Below are 15,010 nucleotides of genomic sequence, written 5' to 3' on the forward strand. Positions count from 1 at the left end.
TCTCTGCTACATTCTCTCTCTCTCTCTCTGAGTGTATAGAATCATAGATACTAAGAAAAGTTAGCTAACTGTTAGTCAGCTACTCCACACACACATATATATATATTATCTGTATAATCTGAACAAACAAAACGTAGTCCCTATTGTTAATTAATGAGCCAATCACAATGAGTGACGTGATCTAAGTTAAAAATTTGAGGCTGCATGAATGTTGCGGCCGGGGAAAGTGTTATATTCGGATATACCTAGCTAGCTCCTGGGCTCAATTCTTAGAAACTTCCCGTCTTAGAGAAAAGTTTGTTTAACAAGAGGACGGATCAGCCATATATATATATACACACACACGCTTTACTACAATATATAATGGTTTAGTGGAAGAGTTAAGAGGAGGAATGCTGTAGCAAGGAAATGGATCTCTATAGAGAGAGGCCGTAGAAACACGTCATGACTGAAGAAAGGTCAAAATGAAAGGATAGCAGCCCCAGGCCCGCAGCCGTGTCCATATTTTTTAGCCACAAAAAACAAATTAAATTGCTATGCGTAATTGATACGTTTGGTGCATTACTGCGTTGGCGGAACTAGAGGGGGCCAGGGGCCATGGCCCCCAAAATTTTTGGAAATTATTATTATTTTTTTTTCATATATGGAAATTTTTATTTTTATTTTTTTATTGTTAATTAATTTATAATTTTTGCCTATAAATCGATTAAAATCTTTAATTGGCCCACCCAATATTTTTAACAGATATATTAACCAGCCAAATTTGTTAAAAATTCTATTAATAGCCCCTAAATATTAATTAATTTTTAGATTTTGTCCCAAAAATTCATTAAAATTTTCAATTGGCACCCCAATCTTTTTCAAAAGACATATATTGACCCAAAATAAAGAGTTTGAAAATAAATTTAATTTGTATCTCCTTGAAATTTAAATATTTTTCAACTTGTACTCTTTTAACTATATTTTTTAAAAGCTTAAATATTTTGAAACAAAAATTTAAGCTCATTATTATTATAGTCATTTTTATTTTGGTAAATAATTATTATAGTTGTTATCTTTAACACATTATTATTTTATTTATATATACATGTACCATATCTATAATATCAATTCAAGAGAGAAAAAAAAAAAAAAAAAGGAATAAAATAATTAATATTTCCTCATGTTTGGTAAAAATGGATGAAGCATTTTTTTGTCAAACATTATTGTAAAATGGTATTTACAAGAAAAATATCTAAAATTATATAACAATCTTTATTGGCAAGTCCTAGGAATATTTGGAAAGAAGATAAACTAAAATATTGTGAGACTCTTAATAACAATAATAATATCATCTATATACTTTTAATTATTACTTTCTAAATAACAAATTTTATAATTATTTGTATCTTGTTTAATAACTCAATAATAATCTTGTTGATTTTTTTTTTTTTTTGGTTCAAAATTGAGTTAAAATTCATTATGTTGTTGAATTGTGGAATATATCTACTTAATTTTCTTCTTCCAAAAATTAGAATTTTTTTAAAATTAAAACAATTGATAAAGGAAATTTGATTTTCTAATAATGCTTATTTCTTTACATTTTTTCTCCATAATTTTCTTCTAACATCAATTTTTTTTTTTTTTTTTTTTTGCCCAAGTTGTATTTTTTTCATTTGTGAATTTTTGCCCAAGTTGTATTTTTTTAATTTTTGTTACATAGTTCAAATTCAACCACCCACCACCACCTCCCCCGCCCCCCGCGGGCGCGGGGGGCCCAATTCCTGGCTTTGCCCTTGACTACATATATGCCAATTTCCTTGTTATTTTTGGATGAGTGTTAAATATCAATACATTGCATTTATGATTTATCATCTATGATTTGTAACATGGAGCCACTCGCCTCTCTTTGAGATAAACTCCAAATGACAGTCCTTTGCGATTACCAGAAAATAATAATAATAATAATATTGAGAAAATACTTAACTCCTCTCAACTTATATTTCTCTCTCACTCTTTCTCTAACACGACACTAGTTAAGCGGGTTTAGGTTGACTTTAACAAGTTCGGATCATAAACGGGTCGGCACAATTATCCCGTTTAGTTAATAGAGTTAGTATTGAGGGTTCCAGACACGATTATTAAATGAGTTTTGACACAATTATTAAATGAGTTGTATTCAGATTGAGCTATTTAGTATAATAACTTTATGTTAACACGACACAATTATGACTCGCAAACACAAATTGCCTAAGAGAGAAGACACTAAAGTTGAGAAATTTAAAGAGTTATTTGAAATAGGGGTGGCAAATGTGATACCCCCGAATTTCCGAATGCGGGTTGGCCAGGCCCACGCCCGAATACCCGAGGATATCAAAACAAATTGATAATAAACGAACACAGAGTACAAAAGAATAAAGAAGAATAAATAAAATGTTGACAAAAAAGTAAAATGATAATCTAATAATAAACCTCATAATATATTTCCGTTAATTAATAAACCCTTCTGATACAACTGATCCTCCAAAAAACAACTCGGGAATCCATACTGTGTGGACCCCTAGAAAATTCAAACTAAACAAATGACAGTAATCTAAAACAAGAAACTGAATCATAAAGGAACTCCTATGTAGCATCGGAAGAATGAAGTAGACTGATCCCCGCTCAGCACGAACAACCTCTACTCGTGACGAACACCTGAAAAATAATGGTGGGTCAGGCCCACAAACAAGTTCTACTCTACTACAGTCCAAGCAGAGATCCGATACACATATACATCCTAGTCAATCCAACAGTAACTAATAGTCCGTATATATATATATATACACACTAAAGGAACCTCACTAGACTATAGGGTTGTCTCAACCTGAATAGTAGGCAACATGCAAAACGCACATATAGTGGGCATGAGTACCTAGACCTACCAGGGTACACAACTACACTATATCTAGCTACACATCCCTGGCGATATACGCGCCCTAACCATTAATCCTGAGACTCAAGCTCATATCATGGCACCATATTTATATATATAAAACCTAGTAACCATCCTATCCAGTATAAATTAATTCTCCATAAGTCATTCAACTTGTTCAGCTGACCTGACTTGAATATAAGTAGGACTTAACATTTTAGTTAATACATTCCTTTATATAATAAATTAATCCTCCATAAGTCATTCAACTTGTTCAGCTGACCTGACTTAAATATAAGTAGGACTTAACATTTTAGTTAATCTATTCCCTTATATAAAATAGGTAGGACTTAACTGATAAGTTAATCCATCCCTAGAACATACCGGTGCATTAAACCACACAATCCAACAATTGATGTAACAATTAAGGAAATACATCAAACATTCCATAAATAACTATGATAAATATGATATCAAGTTATCACATAATAGGAATGACTTATTATTTCTTTAAACTTCCTATATCATATGTCCTACACAAACTGAATCTTATACATAATGATATTTTATTATATCGTTAAATAATGATTCTCTATATCCAATTCATCCTACACATTTAATCTCAATTGCTAAAATATTTTAAAAGATTAAATCCATTCGTTTGTTTAAAACATTCAAATAGCAAGCATCATTATGATTGAGTCTATTTAAATTTATGAAAACCCAAACCTAGTCCCTATTTAATGTTTAGGAATCGTAGGTATATTTCTATGTTCCATCATTCTACAGATATGAAAAATACATAATTTAAACATGTAAAAATTCACATAAGAAATCAAATCAAAATCATGCATTTTATCAATTCATAACACAAGAACAGATATAAACCAATTTCATAAAACCTATGTTCTAACCCAATTAAACATGCATAATTATTTAATTTTATGTGTTTAATAAATTCTGGAATTTCCTAGGCATGTACAGAAACACAAATCAAAGGGAAAGAGATAGAAGAAGAACTTGCCTTAAACTTTCGAATCGAAAGTTAAACTTCTTCTTCCTTGATCTTCTCTCTACAGGGTTTTCTCCTCATTCCTTCTTCTTTCTCATTCTCTCTCTAACTCTTTCTCTATAGAATATATTACGTGATATATTTTTACTCATTTTTCAACCTATAGTTGTGTATTTATAGGCTAAATAATAACCCTATTCCTTTTCCCAATCCAAGTCAACTTAATAAAGAAAAATAAAAAATAAAAATATTAAAAAGGTAACTTAAAATATGTTACGTATATAATTTATGTATATCCTTATTAATTAAATAAAATATATACATTAGATTATTTATTAATACTAAAGTTACCATAATATTAAAAGGTAACTTAAAACATGTTACGTATATAATCTATCTATATCCTCATTAAATAAATAAAATATATACATCAGATTATTTATTTATACTAAAGTTACTATAATATTAAAAAGTAACTTAAAACATGTTACGTATATAATCTATCTGTATCCTTATTAAATAAATAAAATATATACATCAGATTATTTATTTATACTAAAGTTACCATAATATTAAAAAGGTAACTTAAAACATGTTACGTATAAAATATATGTATATCCTTATTATATAAATATATAAAATATATACATCAGATTATTTATTAATACTAAAGTTACTATAATATTAATAAATTACTTTCCTTTTTATATATATGTATATACATATATATCTATATATATACATATACAACTATCCATGGGTAATTATCCATACCCATCCAACCTCCTATTCAAGTAGTCCGTGGGACCCAATTAGTTAGTCCACTACCACTAATCATAACCATAAAATAAAATAAAATAAAATAAAACATTTAATCATTTAATTTATAATTAATTACAATTAATCAAATACATCATTTAAGTGCACAATCTAATTAAACAAATAATACAAATAACACCTAGACAAAATACAAATTACACATAGATAAGTAGCCAATTAACCAAGTAACACTTAATTCAATTAAATACATAAACAATTAGTCAAATAATCAATTAAACAATTAAAAAAATACAATAAAAATAAATAAATAAATACCGAGACTATCCTTTTAAAATTAGGGGTATTACATTCTTCCCCCCTAAAAAAAGGAATTCCGTCCTCGGAATTCGCCCTTACTTCCTTTCATTATTCTTCCATTATGCTTGGAAACTGTGAGCGAAAAACATCCTCCTATTCCCAAGTAAACGCAACCTTACTATAAGGGCTCTACTTAACTCCAATATACCAAGTGGTAGACAGGGTTTATGGTCTAATTTAATCTCTCGATTAAATCCTCCGTCTATAGATATGAAGTAGAGCTGCTGCTCCAAAATCTTCATAAAGCTCCTTCGAAATAGCACTTTACATCCACTAATATGGACATCCACATGCTATAACACCACTATCACTGAACTATAGAATTACTATGAAGTTCTAAAATATGCATCACTCAAATTTATATCCTCAAGCGATCTTTCTCAATCCACCACTCGGATTCCATATGGAAAATTGAAATTCCAAATCAATGTCGATCCTTCCCACCGACCGTCACTCCTGTTTAGTTCAACTTCCATATTTGTTTTAGGAAGTGGCTAAAGATTCCTACGAAATCTGATGATCAACTTTCCATCATTGTAGCAGGTTTTACACTTAGGGCAATTATATGTGCATCCTTATCCGTATCTGTTCACCAAAATTGACATTTGATGTCATGATGTACCTTCGAACCGTCTGAGTACACCGAGAAAAATTATAACTTTCCATCTCAGTCACCCGACTATCATAACACTATTTACAGAAACTATTAAATCATTCTCCAGTACCTTAAACTCCATCTGAGTAAGGTAACACCTTCTCCATGGTCAGCTCCGATATTCAAAGTTGACCTCCTAAATTATCTTGGTAATAACAAGTGTTATTATTACACATGTTATAAATTCAACTGATAACTCATCAACTAACCGAAAGATTTAAATATTTTATCGGTTGTTGAGAGCATCCACTTCCATAATTGTTTTTACTAGACGGAACTTGATATAAAGTGTGAATTACCACTTCTATCTATCTAAACCGTCTCGTGATCCATTCTATTCGTATGAACTAAAGTCCTACCAATTCGAAATAGACAAGAACTAAGCTGACCTAACTTATCAGTCAACCAATATCCCATCCAGAATCATGACCCTTGTGCGAAGTTAGCAATCCCTCAACTAAATCCGTGGAAAATGCTATCTCATTTCCACTTCAACATAGGGAATAGCTGTAAATGATCTAGTGATCTCTAATGGTTCATCTCGACTATCTAATAAAAAATTACAATGGGAGACAAAATCACTATGTCCCCCCTCCTGCCTGTCCTCCAAACGTCTGCTTCATACCGTAAAGTATCATATTTCCACTAGGATAAATAAAGAACTAAGAGTTGTGAAACTTAGTCTTTGCATCCTCCATCCAATCTGTCTGTAGAAAGTACTGTTAATCCGGTACCACCAGTTTTCGTCTGTACCCATTGTTTAAATTGGAGCATCTTCAAAAGCGAATTCTGCAACTAAATCTATCCACTACTGATCTGTGATAAACTTACCGATATTGAAAGTCAATCGGTAATTCCATTTATCAATAGTCAACTACGACTTTAACTCAACAAAAGTCAACAAATTATGACATTTCCATACATACCATGCACCTCATCTTTATAAAGGTGTTTGGTCTCACCATCTTGTCTTTGACACACCCTGCTTCTTTAAGACAAGTTAATGACAATCCGACTTCTTTATCTAACTTCAAAAGAATATGAAATCCTTCCATCCTCTACATAAGTTATCAATTTCCTAGCAACAGCTAATTGTTGCAAATTGTGACCTAAAAAAAAAAATTTCATATTATTTATGCAAGTGAATAAGACTTAGTTTCCTCCTCTATATGCAACACCGGCAACTCCTCCTAATGACACGCCCTCACGAATAAAATTCTTGATTAAGAATAGACTGATGAATATTTATTCAGTCTCCTATCCTCACTCGGTGTCATTCTAATAAGTACTTAATCCAGTATTAAATCCTCCTTCTGACTTGGTAACAACTTCTGAAATTTTCAAGAAGATGTTTAGCAAATCCAGCACCTCTGATATATCATCATGGCGTTTTAGTGATCTTTATTTACCACTACTTCAAGTATACCGAAACATTAACAATCACCAATATCATAGCGTTGTAATATGATACGAATCCATACATAACGTAAAGTATATCAAATTAATCGTTCTAGATTGTTTGACTCGTAGTGATGGTTTAATTATCACATCCCAAAACACACCATAATGACACATGTCCAGGTCCAATAGATTGACTAGATTTATGTGTATCTACCAAATCCTACGACCGTACGCTCACAAATCTAGTGTAAATAGCGCTATTACTCCATGTTAGGTTATTAAATTAATAGTTGGCTGATCACACACTTGTGTCCCCAACTAAACCACAAACCAAATCCCGAGTAATTAACAAAAAATAAAAATAAAAAACACGTATGATAAACACAATAAAACAAAATATACTCCTATTTAGGACATCGTTCTTTCTAGAAAAAAAAGTCTCCTTTGAAATCAACATTACTAGATTATTTCAAAATTTCCTTTAATAGTTTCGTAAATAATTATCCAACCTCGAAACATATCCTTTAAAACATCGCTTAAAAGCACAAATGTTTTCCTAAACAAATACCAAGGGCTTAACCCTCATCCTCCTTATATGCGGAATGTAAACTGTCTTACTTGACTTTATAAATCGAATTAGAACGTCACAACATAATACCAATGCCTTTTTGTATGTGATTTAAAAATTATGTATTTCGTTCTGATAAGAACACATCCGATCCCCAAACTTTTGAACAATACTTCTTATATACCTCTTTTAGAGATGATAAGAAAGATTTAATTATTTGTAGATTGATCAACCCCAATTCTACTAATAATATTCGATATACTACTAGCAATTCAGATTACCTCGCGCAATCATCCCTCTTCAAGATTTAGTACCCTCTCTATTGGATACACATAAATCTCCTCCATTAGGATCCTCTTCGGCTCCTACTCCTTGCTTGTCTCCTTTTTGAAATCAACTGAAGTCGCGTTGGTCCCGATATGCGGTGACCTATCACGTACACCTAAATCCTTCCTTGACTTATACTTTTAAAGTAACGCCAAACAAACCTAGACCGTCAATCCTTAACTCTGCTTTCTGGCAACTAAATCGATAACATACTCCTCTACTCCTTTGGGTCTTTATTGCTTTCACCTTGAACCCATCCTTTTTCTAGTGCCAACCATTCTATGACTACAGAATATAATTAACATCAGCTCCTCCTAACAAACCGTAAATAAAGTACAACGAATCCCAATATGGGCTCTAAGTTTTAAGAGATGCAACGCGGAAGTCACATAATGAAAGACACTCCTAAGGACACTTGAACCTGGAGTGCTCTGATACCAACTGTGATACCCCCGAATTTCCGAATGCGGGTTGGCCAGGCCCACGCCCGAATACCCGAGGATATCAAAACAAATTGATAATAAACGAACACAGAGTACAAAAGAATAAAGAAGAATAAATAAAATGTTGACAAAAAACTAAAATGATAATCTAATAATAAACCTCATAATATATTTCCGTTAATTAATAAACCCTTCTGATACAACTGATCCTCCAAAAAACAACTCGGGAATCCATACTGTGTGGACCCCTAGAAAATTCAAACTAAACAAATGACAGTAATCTAAAATAGGAAACTGAATCATAAAGGAACTCCTATGTAGCATCGGAAGAATGAAGTAGACTGATCCCCGCTCAGCACGAACAACCTCTACTCGTGACGAACACCTGAAAAATAATGGTGGGTCAGGCCCACAAACAAGTTCTACTCTACTACAGTCCAAGCAGAGATCCGATACACATATACATCCTAGTCAATCCAACAGTAACTAATAGTCCGTATATATATATATATACACACTAAAGGAACCTCACTAGACTATAGGGTTGTCTCAACCTGAATAGTAGGCAACATGCAAAACGCACATATAGTGGGCATGAGTACCTAGACCTACCAGGGTACACAACTACACTATATCTAGCTACACATCCCTGGCGATATACGCGCCCTAACCATTAATCCTGAGACTCAAGCTCATATCATGGCACCATATTTATATATATAAAACCTAGTAACCATCCTATCCAGTATAAATTAATTCTCCATAAGTCATTCAACTTGTTCAGCTGACCTGACTTGAATATAAGTAGGACTTAACATTTTAGTTAATACATTCCTTTATATAATAAATTAATCCTCCATAAGTCATTCAACTTGTTCAGCTGACCTGACTTAAATATAAGTAGGACTTAACATTTTAGTTAATCTATTCCCTTATATAAAATAGGTAGGACTTAACTGATAAATTAATCCATCCCTAGAATGCCACCGTCCCATACCGGTGCATTAAACCACACAATCCAACAATTGATGTAACAATTAAGGAAATACATCAAACATTCCATAAATAACTATGATAAATATGATATCAAGTTATCACATAATAGGAATGACTTATTATTTCTTTAAACTTCCTATATCATATGTCCTACACAAACTGAATCTTATACATAATGATATTTTATTATATCGTTAAATAATGATTCTCTATATCCAATTCATCCTACACATTTAATCTCAATTGCTAAAATATTTTAAAAGATTAAATCCATTCGTTTGTTTAAAACATTCAAATAGCAAGCATCATTATGATTGAGTCTATTTAAATTTATGAAAACCCAAACCTAGTCCCTATTTAATGTTTAGGAATCGTAGGTATATTTCTATGTTCCATCATTCTACAGATATGAAAAATACATAATTTAAACATGTAAAAATTCACATAAGAAATCAAATCAAAATCATGCATTTTATCAATTCATAACACAAGAACAGATATAAACCAATTTCATAAAACCTATGTTCTAACCCAATTAAACATGCATAATTATTTAATTTTATGTGTTTAATAAATTCTGGAATTTCCTAGGCATGTACAGAAACACAAATCAAAGGGAAAGAGATAGAAGAAGAACTTGCCTTAAACTTTCGAATCGAAAGTTAAACTTCTTCTTCCTTGATCTTCTCTCTACAGGGTTTTCTCCTCATTCCTTCTTCTTTCTCATTCTCTCTCTAACTCTTTCTCTATAGAATATATTACGTGATATATTTTTACTCATTTTTCAACCTATAGTTGTGTATTTATAGGCTAAATAATAACCCTATTCCTTTTCCCAATCCAAGTCAACTTAATAAAGAAAAATAAAAAATAAAAATATTAAAAAGGTAACTTAAAATATGTTACGTATATAATTTATGTATATCCTTATTAATTAAATAAAATATATACATTAGATTATTTATTAATACTAAAGTTACCATAATATTAAAAGGTAACTTAAAACATGTTACGTATATAATCTATCTATATCCTCATTAAATAAATAAAATATATACATCAGATTATTTATTTATACTAAAGTTACTATAATATTAAAAAGTAACTTAAAACATGTTACGTATATAATCTATCTGTATCCTTATTAAATAAATAAAATATATACATCAGATTATTTATTTATACTAAAGTTACCATAATATTAAAAAGGTAACTTAAAACATGTTACGTATAAAATATATGTATATCCTTATTATATAAATATATAAAATATATACATCAGATTATTTATTAATACTAAAGTTACTATAATATTAATAAATTACTTTCCTTTTTATATATATGTATATACATATATATCTATATATATACATATACAACTATCCATGGGTAATTATCCATACCCATCCAACCTCCTATTCAAGTAGTCCGTGGGACCCAATTAGTTAGTCCACTACCACTAATCATAACCATAAAATAAAATAAAATAAAATAAAACATTTAATCATTTAATTTATAATTAATTACAATTAATCAAATACATCATTTAAGTGCACAATCTAATTAAACAAATAATACAAATAACACCTAGACAAAATACAAATTACACATAGATAAGTAGCCAATTAACCAAGTAACACTTAATTCAATTAAATACATAAACAATTAGTCAAATAATCAATTAAACAATTAAAAAAATACAATAAAAATAAATAAATAAATACCGAGACTATCCTTTTAAAATTAGGGGTATTACAGCAAATTATAATACGACTCGCCAACACGACTCGAATACGATAGGAGATAAGTGGGTTTGGGTTGACCTTAAACGGGGTGCGGGTTATAAACGGATAATACAATTAACTCGTTTTCTTAACCGTGTCGGGTTAGGGTTGAGATGTTCAACTCGTATAACCCTTTTATACCCGTTTAACTCAACATGTCATAGTTGTGAATATGATATATGTAATATGTTACCTATTTAAACTCAATTACTATAGAGAATTAAGTCATTTCAACATAAACCTTAACTATACCTTTTGATTTTTCTTTTTATTTTAAATCTTTGGGTAAACTGTGACAATTTTTTTTTCATATATTTATTATTTGATTGATATTAAATGTCTCGTTTTAATAAATAGTTTAATAAATAGACCGGGTTAGTGTTGAAGTTCCCGACACGATTATTAAATGGGTCGGATTTGAATGTACATGCTTAGTAGAATATCCCTACATCGACACAATACAATTACTACATTGACACGACACAATCTTTGGACAATATGGATTGTCCTTGTTTTCTTTTGGGCTTTCTTTGGTTTATTTTGGGTTTGCACTTTCTTGGTTTTTTGGATTGGGCTCCTAGGGCATGCCCTTGGTATATATATGTAATTAATCTTTTTTATCTATGCATTACTGAATTACCAAAAAAAAAAAAAAAACACTATATACCATGAGAAATCAGTTGAATCCATGACAACATTGTGTATTGAGAACTTTTACTTCTGACTTTGTTCGAATATCAAAATACCACACCCCTAAATAGAAAATTAAATGGCTTTCATTGTCAAATCCAAACCGGAGAACTCACAATGACAATTCAACAAAAAAAGAAAAAAAAAAAAAAAAAAAAAAAAAAAGAACTTTTTAACAATTGAGAGGAATTCTTTTAAAAACATAACTCATATATATATATATATATATATATATATATATATATATATATATATATTAGTTGGGACTCACATATACTGCCTCTATTGAGGTTCGAACCTCTGACCTCCCTTTAGAAAGTAAGAGCCTTGTACCGCTAACCCATACATTCTATTGATGAACTCACAATGACAAGTCCTCCAACCCACATGGCAATCAATCATTAAAATTTCTCATGAATAGAAAGGCAAATGATCCAAAAACAGAAAATAAATATTACAAGAAAGACACACCCAATTCATACCAGTACCACCAACTACAGAAAAACACCAAAATAAGGCAGTGAGGGCACTATAAATGATGTGAGATCTGAATGTTGGGTTTAAATAATAAACAACATGTAGAAATCAAAATTAATCTTGAATTAAAAAGAGGTTTTTGATATCATACTTGATTAGAAGATTAAACTTTAGATACCTTCGAGAATTTTTGAGTGCCCTTTGAGAGATCTGAAAAATTAAAGCGCTTTACTTCCTTCTGAAAGTTGTCGATACGATAGGTCTGAATAAGAGTTTTATTAGAGTTTTAAAACCCTTATAGATAACAACAACAGGGGGACAACTTCTCTACAAACAAGCATATTTAAATCTCCTTTCCTATCATAGAAACTTAGATATCAATGGTTAGAAATAAATCATACTAAATAAGTTGGAAAACCACAATCCAATAGCATAAAACCATACTCCCATTTAGACCACCAAATTGGAAAGTACAAACCCAATCCATTAAGTATCAATAATTATATTGCAATCCTACTTTAGAAAACGTAATGCATATGACCAAAAAATAATTTTTATTATATATATATATATAAATTTCCAACACTGAATTCAAGCAATCTTGACCTCAATGGTCTTGGGGGCTTCTTTGGCTGTGGAGGAGACAACTTGTGAACGGTAAGCACACCGTGCTGACAAACAGCAGAGATGGAATCAGTATTAGCATTTTCAGGCAACACAAACTTCCTCATAAATTTCCCAATCCTCTTCTCCATTCTCACGTACTTGGCTCCCTCTTTCTCTTCCTCTCTCTTTTTCTCTCCGCTGCTCAGTAGTACATTGTCGTCCTCCACCTGCACCTTGATGTCCCTTAACTTCAGCCCCGGCATGTCTACCACGAACACGTACGAATTCGGGTACTCCTTCACGTCGGCCGGTGTCGTTGCCATTGCCTTGGCGTCGCGGACGTATGTGCGAGTTGGAGCGTTAGAGGACTTGTCGGCTTCATCATTGGCTTCCAGAAAGTGTTGAAGGGCGTGGAAGATTGGGGCGTCGAAACCCATTGGCCTGAATTCCATTTTCTTCTTTGGTTGGGGGAGTGAGAGAGATTCCAAAGCTTTTGATTTTGCTCTGATTGTTTTGTTGAATCAGTGTGAAAGATTGGGAATAAGCTAGACATTTCTAGAGGTTCTAGAATGTTGTGCTTTTAACCATGAAAATTCATATTAGAATTCCCTAAGTCTGTAAGTTTAGATTCAAATACAAGATTAGGGCATGTATATACAAAAGATGTGCAAAATTCATAGGAAATAGGCTTAAGTGGCTATGGAACACATTTTTTAAAATAAAATTTGGCCATTTTTGCAAGAATGAGTATCATTTTTTGAAAAAGAATGATGTTGGGATTTTTTTCTCACATATAGTATTTGTCATTTAACTAGCGCAAGTGAAAATGAAATGAGGGATATCTTGAAGTTGTTATTCTCATTAAAATAAGTAAAAAAAAAAAAAATTCCTTCAACTATTCATCTTTTAAATAAGGACAAATTCATCAAAAGGTCATTTTATCCCTTTTCATTAAATTTTTTATTTCTTATTATTTTTTTTTTCTTAGTTGGTACTCACACACATATGCTTCCATCGACATTCGAACCCTTAACCTCTCTTTGAGAAGTAAGAACTTGATATCGCTAGGCCAATTGGTTATTAAATTATTTCTATTACCTTTTCTTTTACCTAAATATTAATTATACTATTTACCTTAATTTTATTATTAGTTTCAATTTATCATAAAAAAAATATAAATAAATTTATAACTACAATCTTTCAAAAGATAATAGAAATAAACTTATTATTAAAGTTATCTAAATGATTAACTTATTATTAAACTTATTATAATTAGTTTATTTATTTTTTTTACGGTAAAAAAATATCTTCATTTTTATATAATATATTGATGAAAAATTAATAAATTAAATAAATAAAAAATACATACATGTAATATATTCATTAAAAATTAATTAATATTATTTAAATAATTAATTTTAAAAATTAAAAGTAAAAGTATGCAAATTTAATAGAGAATATGCCAATTTTTTTTTTTTTTTTTTTCAAGGCAGGAAGTGATATAAGTTAGATTAGTGGATGCAAGTTATAATGACTCGGTCATTTTTCTTCCTTTCATTTTTTTCAGATTTTCACGGATATTTTTTTTTCAGTTGATCTTTCTTTTCTGAGTTTGGTTTCTCGTCATTTAGTGTCGTCTTGAGTGCTCTGGAATGATTTCCGAGACTATTTTCTTTGGATTGACAACTTCCTTTGAGAACCGCATCATTTCCACATTTTCACTTTTTCGACACTATTCACTTTTCGTCATTTTCCCTATTTTGTCTTTTCCCCGTTTGTCACTTTTTGGCACAGCCTCACTTTTCATGCTCGGAGTTGGTTTTTGAATTTACGTATCTTCATTCTAAGTGGTTTTCACGAAGTACGTATTTTTACTTTTGTAGAAAAGTACTCTAGTTGCTCTTGGTGTTAATAGGGGTATGGATACATAGTTTTTCAGAATCTTTTTCTTTTCTTAAGGTGTTTTTTATAAATATCTTTTGAAGATATTTTATTTCAGGGGTTTTTAAGAAAATATTTTT

General features: G+C 30.7%; 1 pseudogene; it reads right to left on the reverse strand.

Moving 5' to 3' along the window:
• Positions 1–12,974: 12,974 nt before the first annotated feature.
• LOC132285579 (17.9 kDa class II heat shock protein-like) lies at positions 12,975–13,487 on the reverse strand (annotated as a pseudogene).
• Positions 13,488–15,010: the final 1,523 nt, after the last annotated feature.

This window comes from Cornus florida, unplaced genomic scaffold (assembly GCF_030987335.1).
Source record: "Cornus florida cultivar Cherokee Brave unplaced genomic scaffold, ASM3098733v1 CherokeeBrave_3.0.0_Hap2_Chr11, whole genome shotgun sequence".
Taxonomy (NCBI): domain Eukaryota; kingdom Viridiplantae; phylum Streptophyta; class Magnoliopsida; order Cornales; family Cornaceae; genus Cornus; species Cornus florida.